The sequence below is a fragment of the Balearica regulorum genome, chromosome 26, assembly GCF_011004875.1.
Source record: "Balearica regulorum gibbericeps isolate bBalReg1 chromosome 26, bBalReg1.pri, whole genome shotgun sequence".
NCBI lineage: Eukaryota > Metazoa > Chordata > Aves > Gruiformes > Gruidae > Balearica > Balearica regulorum.
The window spans coordinates 3,573,477-3,585,650 of NC_046209.1; positions in this window are offsets into that span (position 1 = coordinate 3,573,477).

A 12,174-nucleotide genomic window follows, 5' to 3' on the forward strand; every position below is an offset into this window, starting at 1 on the left:
CCTGAAATCGCTGGGGAAAAGGGGTGATTGAGTCCTCTGGGATCAGTCCTCTTGAGGTATGGTTAAAACTGGAGGGAGAATCAGGCTGAGTTTCTTTTCCTTTTCATCTGCAGTTTGCCATGCACATGGGGACATTGATCTGCAACAATTCCCCTTTAGCAGCTCTGCCGCTGTCCCTTGTATTTTTTTACCCCATGCCTGAATGCGCTACAGATTTTTTTTCCTGATGGTTTGCGTGATATGTTGCAGAAAGTAGATCCACAGCTGGTGTAAATCAGCACAGCTCCTAGAACTTTGTCGAAGCACAGAGAGGTGGTGCTGGTGGAGGATCTGGCCCCTATTATTTTTGTTATCAAGCTGTAACTCTTTCTGCAGCTTGTTGAATGGAAATGGTCCCTCCTTCCCCGTAATGAGGTGAAAGCTGGAGCAGTTTTTCAGCCATGCATCTGCAAGGGGAAAATAAATGGGGAGGATGAGCAAGTCACGGGTGGGTGTTATTGCCGGGGATGTTAAGCATATAACATAATTTATCGCTTAAGTAACCTTGAAACAGCATTCATTGCGATGGAGCTGCTACACTGGCGCTGCAGTGGGCAGAGAGGCAAGAGGGCTCTGCTAGCGGGATGCGGTTAAGCATGCACCTGCCATCATTCATCATCCCGTTAACCCTGCAGCTAAACTTCACTTCCAAATACATATTTTCCTCTCTTTTCTCTCCTTCTCCGCACCTGCCTGCCGCCACCAGCCGTCAGCATCCCTGGTTCCCATGGCTGCTGCGTAAGCCACCCCGCTGGATGCGGAGGAGGGGAGAGATGCTGGTGAGCATCTGGGGTTTGCTCATGTGTGTGGTTGTCCACCGGTGATGTGTGCGCGGAAAGTGAGATCAGACAGATGAGCGCAAGGAGCAGACAGGTTTCTGTGTTGGTGAACGCAAGGGGAAAGCACTGTAGCAGACAGCAGAAATGCGTTTGTGAACCGCAGACACATACGTGTGCGTGAGTGATGGCAGGGAGAGTGCAACAGGGAGCAGATGGGTGCATGGGCACGCACATGTGCGTCAGGGACAGTGCAGGCTCAGGCAGATCTGAGGGGCAGATAAGAGTAGTGCCCCGGTGAGGAGGGCCTGATAGCAGATGTAAAATTCAAGGAGTGGGAGCGTGGGTGTGTAAATCCCCCAAGAGGCACAGGGGGGTGGGGGGTGTCCTACACGTGCGCAGGCAGCGCGGTGCAGCAAGGGCAGGGGATGGGGCATGCCGCCCGCTCCGTCACAGAGCTCCACGTGGCCCTGGCGCAGCTGGCGACTGCAGGAGCGAATTTGACTCCCATTGCCTTGCTATGAAAATAGCTGTTCACAGATCCGTGTTTGAGGCAAATCTTGTGTTTATACCACAAAAATGAGCATGGCTTTTGATTTTTTTCCTTTTCCATTGGTTTTTCTGACTCTGCAATTCCCCACTGTAGGAATGCTGATGGGCAGATGAAAAGTTGACTGCTGGGAATTCTCCAGCTCAGCTTCACAGACCCAATGCGTGTCTGAGCTGCTCTGCCCTGTCTCCAAAACCCATCCTCTGTCTTGTCTTGCTGGGTGCTTTCTCTAGTTGCTGCTGTAGTACTCCAGATAATGACAAAGCCTCTGAAATGTTGCAATTTCCCTTCTCTCTCTAATGAAGATCAAGGGGAGAGTTATGTCCCTGCATGTAGGATAATAAGCAGCGCAAGTTTACTCTGTCTGTACACAGTGTGTGGAAGTTAGTTGTTATCTTTGTTTTTCTAGAGAGAACGTGTGAGCTGATACTGTCGAGAGAAGAGCGTTTGTTGGGGGGGATGCTGTCTGCAAGAGCGGCTGGATCAGGTTCACAGCTGCTGGTTTGGGCTGCAGCAGAAAGTGTCTGATTTGGTTTAACTGAGACTGTCCGTGAGACAAAGTCATCCTTTCATTTTCCCAAAGTTTTTCTTTCCTTTCCCAATTTGAAATCCTTTTAATTTGAGAGAAGAAAATAGTTACAAGTTTCCATACTGACTCGTTTCAAAATCTAAAGCATCCTTTTTGGTTTAACATTTTGGCTAATTAAATAGTAAACCCTTTTGTCTTACACATTACAAAACATCAAGGTCTCTTTCAAATCCATCGGTGTTTTTATTAGTCTCTGAAATTCTCGTGGAATAGAAAAAACATTTCCCATCCAGCTCTTCTGTGTCAGTTAATGTGTGAGCAATCACAGTGTGACATATTCACCGAGAAGCATATACAAATTGAATCTCTACGTGTGGTTGTCAGGAAACAAAACATGCTCAATATCCGTTTCAAACACAATTTTGATTCTTAGCAAAGCTTTTGTGGAAAACTTAGCAACAAAGAAATAAAAAGGACTCCTGTAATTTGGGAACAGGTAAACAAGACTTATAAAAAGCCATGAAAATACCGTACAGTCATCTCTAGGGATGATTTCTCGCATGCAAGCTCATCTTCGGCGAAGGGAGGAACGAGACCAGATCCCGCTCCCTGGGATCTCAAATCCCACTGAAGTCATTTGCAACTAGATCAGTCTGGGGGATCATCACAGTCTCTGGATTTGATGGAGGCACCAGCCAAAGCTGCAGGGCTCAAGCAGCAGTTCAAGTAAGCATCTTTCATCTCCCGGGTGGTCCTCAAGTCAGAGACCTCATCTCCTCTTCCCTCCCTCCCTTTCTCAAACTAGTCATTTGCTGATGTCATTGTTTAATCCAGCCAGGGATCTGCTCCATTTTCCATGCTCCAAGGTAATTTTCGCAAGGCCGCTCTGTTCTTGCATGCCAGTTAAAAAAACACTCTCTCAGGCAGGTCTCCTTCCATGGGGCATTTGTAATCCTGGGAGGTTTGTGTGTAATAAATCTCCTCGCCTCTCTGGTTTTTATTCTGAGGGAGGTTCGTGGTGTAAAATCGCAGCCCTTCCTCCATGTGGAAGCAGCTGACAAACAGCTCTTCTGATAATTCCTTCCAGATGGGGCCAAGCTGACGTTTTCCCGATGCAGAGCTCTGCAAATGCAATGGGCCCTTCCTCGCTCTCCAGTCCCCGCAGCATGATGGAAGAGGTCCTACCACTGTGGTATTTCAGAGTACAGAGAAGCTCCTGGGTCCAGCAACCACAGCACATGCCATCACTGTGAAGGTACGTCCACATGGCAAACACCGTCACGTGGCAAAGCAATCCCGGACACATCCAGAGTAACAAACCCCTTGGGCTTTTGGTGGTCTCCATTCCTCTACCCACTCGGTAGACCCCTGTAAGCAGTGTCGTCTCTCCGCTCTGTCCCTTGCCAATTCTCAGCATGCGACCAGATCATGCGAGGCAAGAGGTGGTTGGAAATCGTCGTGGGCAGCTCTAAGCTCCCTGTGATGGGACAAGGACTCACCCAACTCCATCCACAGCAGGGAAGGCCAGTGCCGCACAACCCAGAGGAGCTGACAGCGGGTTGCTATAATCAGAATGTCACACCAGCTTAAGAGAGAATTAATGCTCTGCCCTGTGGCTGTACCAGCGCTGGCGTGTAAGGCAGGACATGGCTGTGCTAATATATAAAAAAGGGAATTCTTTACTGAGGCTGCAGGACACAAACAGATGCTGCTGTTTGATGATGCAGGACAGAAGGGACTGAGTCATTGAACACAGCCCCTGTGGTCATGAGCTTCTAGCTTCATAATCCTCTTTCAGAAACCATGCTGCATCCTACAGTACTTAAGATTTTGGTCCCATTTGATTCCCGTGGGGATCATGGTCCAGAGCCTTAGCACTTGGACCGTGCTGATGAGAGGGATGCCTTTGCGTTCCCAGCCTGCGTTTATTCACATCCAGGTGATGCCTTTTACCACCTTCACCTCCTGCAGTGTTCACTGATGAATGGGGATCAGCTCTGGTCCCCACCTTCATTTCCCCAGGCTGCATGGGCCACGCACTTTTCTGGGTTTCAAAGGTGCTCAGCATCCCCAGGCAACAGTCCTCAGCACCCTGCATCCTAAAATGCCCATCCTATATGACAGGTACCTGAAGCAACAAGTGAAACCTGGCCCCGGAGCCTTTCCGGATGTCCCTGACCATCTGGTCTCCTTGCTCTCACTTCTGTGCCATGGAAAACCTCTCCTTTGAAGAGGGGAGAAACAAGGATGCAGTCAGCGGCTGGCAACCCCCCAAACACAATGGTACATAAAACCTGCCCAGCTGCGCACGTTCCCCAGCTGTTTGCCTGAAACAGCACACGGCGGGTTCGAGCTGCCTGCCATGGGTGGGCTGGGAGGAGGATCCAGCCCGTGAGAAAAACAGAATTGGTAGCAGAATATGAAAAGCTTTTTTTTTCCTCTCCTCCTGCACCCCCTTGGCACAGCAGGCTCTCGCCCCTATCACCTCTCCACAGCCGAATAGTGCCGAGGCAGCTGCTGGCACGTACCTTGCGTGCTGCGTCTGCTAGTAGCGTGGTTCTTTTCAGATTGTGAGAAAAGCAGGTCAAGCACGCGAACGTGTGGCTGCCTTTCAGGCAAGCTGTTTTGCACAATTCTCCAGCAAAGAGATTTCCCTTTATCATAGGAAGTTACTAGAGTGGCCAGAGCTACAAAGCAAGGATTTAAAAGCATCTCTGAGTGTCGGAATTGAGATTAAGTCCTCCTGCTTTAGGGCACAAGCTAAACTCTAAAGGAGGAGACAAGATGAAAATTTTCCTTCGAGCAGATTATGCTGTAACTTTCAAAAAGGGGGTTGATTTGATAGGTGGAGGTTTACATCTTTGCCTGCATCAGCTGATACCGTGGGCTATCAGAGATGGACTGTCCAAGGGATGCCTCAAATATCCACTTTCTGCTGTACACAAGAGGCATGCGTTGGGAGGAAAGGGAGCACATGCAATTCGTTCATCAGGGATGGTGTGTCAGGGTCCAGCTGGGGATGCAATGCATAGTGGAGGTCCTTCTGAGGATGGTTTTCATGAGATGGGGACCCCCCTCTCCCTTCCACCACTGCCTCTCTCCCACTCCCTAGGTATCCAGCCCGGCTCCCAGAGCAGCCTGACTGCCGGCATCTGCCGCAGAGACTCAGGGCAACGGAAAAAAGCCTGGTGCTGCATTGCAATGGCCCAAGATGTCCAGCAAGTGGAGAGGATGAGGCTGCAACCTCGTGGTCAGTATGGGAGACTTGCTCTGCTCCAAGTCTGGCTGTTCCTGCATCCCTGCATTCCTGCAGGACATAAGATGGCATGATCTCAAGGCACTTTTCAAAGGCACTTCAGTAATTCTCATTACCCTCAGTGCAAGGACCACGGGCCAGCTTTCAGCAGCACTTGGCTCCTTTTCAGGCCAAAATTTCAGTGTTCTGTTGATGCTTTCTTTCAGCTGAAGGAAGAAGGAGATTGAGTTTTGCTTGGATTGTCCCTGGCAAAAAGAGAAAGCGCCCACGCGCTCCATGTGCTTTGCAGGCTGATCCAAAGCCCGGTGGATACATTCCCTTTGACTTCAACACAGTTTGAATTTCGGCTGACAGTACCAAATGATATCACCACTACACTGAGTAGCTTGTGCCGCTGCCGGCTGGAAATTGCAATGACCTAATGGTACCGGTAGTTTCTGTGATCTGTCTCATTTGCTTCCATCCCCAGAAGATGGTGTGTTTGATGAGCTGTACCTGCTACCTGAAGATGGGAGAAGAGGCAAACACAGACATAACCCCACCAGGGTCCTCCTGAGCTGCTGAAATGTCTCCTGCCCAAGGATGGATAGCAATACATACTCACCCACACAAATTCTTGCCCTTTAAAGTGTGCAGCTGTCCTCAGGCAACTTGAAAAGTGATATTATTTTTTTTCACCAGCTCAAGTGTTAGAGATGTTTCCTCCCTTCTCCAAACCTGAGTTGTAACTTGGATGGTTTTGCTCCAGCAAATAACAGAATGCAGCAGCTGATTTGCAACCAGGGTGGCCACTTCTTGCAACAACGCTCCAAGTGAGTCGATGACGTTCAGTAACACAGGAAAGATTTTTTCAGAAGGGCGGTGGGAAGGACGGCAGCTGCCCTGGTGTTCTTGGCTTTGCCAGCTCAGTTCTCTACAGGTTCGTTGTTGTGGTTTGCTCCGGCAGTCCTCCAGGCACGTTGAATTCCTACAGGCTGGATCTTTCTGCTTGAAGTGATGGGATTTTGGCAGTGTTTTCTTTTGGAGCTGGAGCAAGGCTAGCTGCAGTTGGCAGATAGGACCATGTGTGCCACCCATGCTGTGATTTCAACGGTGCAGGAGCAATGCTTGCTGTAGCCGGGGTAGAGACGGGTCCTGCGATGTTCTTCTGTTCATGGCAAGCAGGCATATATTGTCAGGCTGGTTCTTGCCTTGAGCCAGCGTGTGTATTTGTTAGCTTTCAGCAAAGTTATTCTTGGTCTATGCTGCTCTGAGGTGATGAAAAATAAGCCCTTCTGGGTATAAAAATGTTTTCATTTCAGAGTGTTTGGAAAGCAGTGCCAAGGATGACAAAAGCTAAGACCCCCCCCAAGCAAAGAAACACTCCGTATGTGCATCTTCCGAGTACTTGAGCCCCAGGCTGTGCTGAGAGGTGTGTGTTGGCATGAAACCACAGGGGAACGCGGTCTGGAGGAGCTGAGGGTACGCAAGTCGCTGAGCGCTGCTTCATGGGTTGGCGTGCCTCCCATTTAACGCCATGCCGAGGCTAAATCTTGGTTATTTGGTAACCGGACGTGTGTAGTTGTTGGACCAAGTGATGCATTGTCATGTGTCTCTGTCTACAGGGTTTCCAAAGACAAAGCTTCTATAACGTGGCTTTGCGGTGCTGTCCCATGGCTGTAAATGCCTCATCAGTCTCCCCCTGCCTCAGTTTACCCTTCCTTCCTACAAATTAGATAAACCCTACCCCAATAAAGCCCTCCTATTGACTTCACCAGGGTGTTTTGAGAATTAATTAACAGCCGGCAGAATGTACTGAGATCATGGAATGAAAGCGGCTATAGATATGCAAAACAGCATCGTTATGCAAAGATAAAATTTAGAACCTTTGTAAAATAAGTGTTAAAATGAATGTATTGCAGCGCGTGCCCGGCTCTTCTCAGCTCTCAGGCCCTCCCGTTCGATCACCTGATAATCCCAAGGGAAACAGGAAGAAAATGCGATTTATGGGAGAAGTGTGAAAATGCAGAGGCAAGGTCTTAAAATCAGATTAAGAACAGAAGAAAAGAGCAGCTCTGAAAGAAAAGAAAGAACTTTGCCTCCTTATCTCTCGGAGGTCTGTAAACTCCTGTGTACACACTATAGGCTGCAACCTAAGGAAAAGCCAGAATCAGGTTTTGGATTGCTCACACTTTATTTATTTCCTTTATTTTTTTGCATTAGGAAAAAAAATGGTGGTGGTGGGGAATGAATTTCGGGTATAATTTAAAAAGAAAAATGTCTGAGAAGGGACACACTCCATCAACTAATTAAACATCTTACAGAGGTGCAATATTCCCAATTAACTACAAAGGTGTGCTTCCACTTCTAATTGCTGACAGTTTCTTTTGGTGCCTATGTGCAGATTAATTGTCTTCAATGGGTAGCTGGTTAGCTTGATAATGTAATGTTTGAAGTGGAGGTGGTAATTACTTTGATTACGTTTTTGGGTTTTTTTTACAAATGGTAGTTGGAGGTTGGGCCCAGGGTTTGGAGTAGCAGCTAAAAAAAATGAGAGGAGGCGGAAAAAAAAAAAAGTGAAGTTTCTTTTAGGAGTTTAAACCTAGCGTGGCAAAACCCTCCTGTGAGAACTCGGTACCTTTGGTGGGGATTGCAACAGCCCGGAGAGGAATAGTGCAGCCAGCAAGCAGACATTCGGGCACTGACCAGGGAAGCTGCTCAAAAGAAGGTTGGAGCCCAGCTCCCCCTGTATCTCCTGCAGTGCCAGATGCCACCAGATGTGCTGGGTGACCGCCGTCCTCTCCCACGCTGGGCTAGCAGGGCGCGTGCCGCTGTTAGCTACTCATCCGAATGCATTAAAGGGCGAGGGGCATGCGGACAGGCTGGGGTGACGCTGCAGGGCTCACCTCCGAGCACTTCCCGGGGCTGAAGTGAGGACCGTGCCCTGGGGAGGCTGGAAGGGAGGGCAGCCGGAGGCATGGGAGGCTCTGCAGGCGCTGCCTGCGCCAGGCACTCAGAGGTGGGCCCTGACGCTGTCTCCGGCAGCAGCCGTGCGTGATGGATGGTGCGGTTCGGCAGCCGCAGATGTTCCCTCCATCCTCCCCGGTGCCCCGCAGCCTCCTGGCAGCCAGCAAGGAGGGAGACGGCAGGGCAGGCATTGCTGTCGGCAGCCGGCTCCCTTCCCCAGCGTCCCGCCTGTCACTTGTGCTACTCTTTTGATTTTTTTTTTTATTTTTTTTTTTTCCACTGGCGTGGGAAAGACTAAGGACAGGAGGCTGAGCTTGCAATTCAAACCCTGGCTTCCCATCTCCCTCTCAGCTCTTGGCAGCTGAGATGTCTCCTCACTGGAGCTGAAGGATTCCCAGGCTTTTATCCTGTGCTGGCTCTCAGCTCTCTGGTATGAGATGAAGTCACCTCCTTCCTCCCTCCTGCCCGGTCCTGCCACTCACAGCAGCCCACCACGGCCGCCCTTTCTGTCCTGCCGGAGAGCGTTCCCTACCCTTCCCTCCCTGCTGCTCTCTGCCCCTTTATCTTTGCTTTCTCTTCTCCCTTCCATCGCTGGGACTGTTAGCAGAGCTGAGCCGGGTCCAGGAGGAGCATGTGTAGGAATTGGATAAGGAACAGGATCCATTGGCCTGCAAGAACACTTGGCCAGCGCCTGTGCCAAGGCCGTCTTCGTTAGAGCGATGCTCCGGCATGTGCCAGGCAGAGGAGGTCAGCGGGACGGCACCTGGGCTCAGCCGTGGGAGCCTGCCAACCCTCCGATCCTGGAGCCGCACGCTCGCTCCCTGCACGCTCCCTCCTTCCTGTCTCCTCTCCCCCCGGGTCTCTCCTGCTTTGCCCTCGGCTGGACCGAGCACCGGGCTGAAGGGCAGCATGTGTGTGCAGGGGGGCAGGCGCCGAAATGAGCCGCGTGGCTTTTCCTTGAGAGGTAGATTGTCCTCTCGCTGTAATTATATTGGGAGGCAGGAATCGATTTCCCTGGGGGCGGAGGCTTTGACAGAACCTCTCTATTTGCAATAGTTTGTGAGCGCCGCGTGCCCCAGGGAGCCTGGTGGCAGCCCGGCCAAGGCACCGTCTCTGACCCCTCAGCAGGTGACGGGGACAGGGGATGCGGAAATGAGGAGTGGGGGGGCAGGTTAATTTGCTGGAGAAAAACATGGGTTAACAGCCGCGCTGATGAGGAGGGAGGTTTATCCTGAGGTTTTTGAAGCTGAGGAGCAATGGGCAACTGTGCCAGCAGTCAGGAAGGCCAGATGCTGCCCATGTTAATTCCTCAGCTGCCAGCAGCAACGGGGTCACTTGTTGGTGCAGCTCTGGGACCCTCTGGAAGAGGCTTGCAATGCCTTGTACTTCCCAGCAAGCGAGCACTGCTCTTTGCTGCTTTTTAGACAATTAATGTGAATGGGGAAACCGAGGCACAGGCTCTTTATTCAGTGTTTGCGTGAGAAGAACCTTCTCTGGTGCAATTTTTTCCCTGATTTTTACTTTTTTCCACCTTGCTCTTCTGTCTTGGGCAGGAGGAGAGCGTGTCAGGGATGCTTCTCCCAGTGTGCCTTGAGACAACCTTCCTGTCCTCCTCTGGGTCTGCCGTCTCCACTGGACTCCTCAGCCTTCTCAGATGGGGACTCTGACTTGCATCGTGGGGCCAATTTAAGCACACCTTAATACGAAGGAGAGTGTTTTATGAAGTGAACAGTAATAAAATCCTCTCTTTCAGCTATGCATCATCACATGGCTCTTTTAATGTCGCAGTTAGGGGAGATGATTAGATTCTGTATTTGGTGGTGGTGCTCCTGTATTTTTCGACTCCCTCTGCCTGTGAAGCTGAGTTTCCCTGGTTACCGGGTCTGGGGCTCTGAGCGGTAGAAAAATTAGAATCATTAAAAAAGAAAAAAAACCCGATCAAAATGATCTGAAATAGCTCATTTTGCAAATCAGACACTCCCAGTTTTAAGGTCTTCAGAAAACCTATTGGTGAGGTGTTATCCCAGCTCACCTCGGGGCAGGGCCAAGGTTACAGAAATTTTTATACACCACCAAAGCTGTGACGATGTTGACAGCTCAGGGCAAGTATTTATGTTGCAGCGTTTCTCATCAAGGGGGTTTTTCAATTTTTTTTTTTTTTGTCACTCTGTTACTTAAGGGAAAGCCATTTCGTAGTAAATTTTGTAAAACTGGAACAAAAAGGAGGAAAGTGTGTTTGGAGCATTTCCAGCCTGTCCAGATGAGCAGTGGCCGATGGAGTGAGACATGGGCAGCAGTGCCTGATTAACGCAGCTCATGGCATGGCTCTGGTCCCTGAAGTCCCAGGCATGTCCAGATCCCTCCGGCCCAGCTGTCTCCCTCGCTGAGCAGGATGCTGCTGCCTCTCCCCAGTCATTGCTTTAACCCTTCAAAGCTCAGGGGTCCTTGCAGGAGCAGCATTTTCCTCCGAGGGAGTCCCTCGTACAGCATGCTTTGCAAAATTCCCCACCCAAACCTCCAAACTGCAGCAAACCCCAAATCTCCTCCCCGTGGGCCCCAATTCCATCATCTTGTGTTTGGTGGGAGGATGCTTGGCCATACTCCTCCTCGCCCCACGTCTGCGTGGCACAGGAGGAGGAGGGAGGGCTCCCGCTCTCAGACAGATGGGAGGAAAGATGGGGCTCTGGCAGCAAGCTGGAGCAGAGCCGGGGGTGCAGTAGCTTCGCAGCCAACACCGCTCGGCTCCTGCCAGGGAAGGCACGAGTGAGTCACCTCCACGGTGACCCCAGTGGCCCAGCCACCACCTTGCCCCCCGGCAAGGGGGAGCAGAGGGCTCAGGGCAGCCCCCCCTGCCCACCCGAGGGTTTCGGGGGGGGTTTGGGGAGAGGCGAGCGATGTGGGCCAGGCTGAGACCCTGCAGCTTTGCTAAAGCCCAGTCACTCGAATGAGAAGCTGGCTGGGCGCGGGGAAAAGCTGCCAGCCCCTTGGCGTCCGGAGATCGGCCCTTCTCCAACCAGCCCTTGAAGGAGCTGCTGCCGCTTCTGCCAGGAGCAGCGCGGGGCTGCGTTAAGGGCGAAGCAGCTCTCTGGGGCTGAACCTGGCAGAGATAAAAGAGCTTTACTTTAGCGAGCCGGGCACAGGGACAGGCCGTCCCGTGGCCCTGGGTGCTGCCAAGGCAGCCCAGAGCGGGGTGCAGGGTACCGGGGCCAGCCCTGCGCCCTCTCCGACTCGGGAGCGACAGCTCGGCAGCTCCGCGGCCATTGCCGTAGTTTCCTGGAGCATCCTCTCACCGGTATTAAAGGCTGCTGCTCCGAGAGCCGGAGTAAAGGGATCTGCTTGCAAAAGGAGCCCCTGTGGGGATTTTTCTCCTGTTCTGTTAGGTAGCAAAGAAAAAAAGGAAAAAAAAAGCTTTTTTATTATTATTTTCTGTGACACCTGCAGTCATGAATTGGGCCTATAAAACACTGTGTAGGAGACTGTTCCTCCTTCACTTGATCTCCTTTCATTCCCAAGAACATTTTTCTCATCAAAGCTTGCAGATTTCAGACACGCCATAAGATATTTTTAATCATCTTCTGTCACGAAGTTTCCAAGTTAAAGGAGCCTGTGCCATGCAGAGAAAGAAAAGTCTATTTATTCTCCCTTGTTTAAAATACCCTGGCAGTCATTTTAATTACAATACCTTTTCCCTACTCCTCTTGGGATGTGCAAATGTGTTTACACAACTTACAGTAGAAGTGGTTTCCTTCCCCCGTCCCCTCACGCCTTCTCCGTCACCTCCTTCTTTCCCCACTGCGTGTAACGTGCGCAGTTTCAAATATCACAACTTGGCAAATAAATATTACAAGATTCAATAAGAGGGAACTGCATTTGCAAGTCTGAGGCTAATTTAATAAATGATGGCAGGAGCTTTAAAACATGTCTCCTATTTAAAGAGCACAACACCGATCTCTGGAAGGAACTGCGAAGTGGGCTAAATCTTTTAAAGGCTTTAAATGAATCCTTTTCATCTAAAGCTCAGAAAATTAAAATCCTTCCAAGCTCGTTTTTGTTTAGCTTCATCAAAGCAGACGTAAGC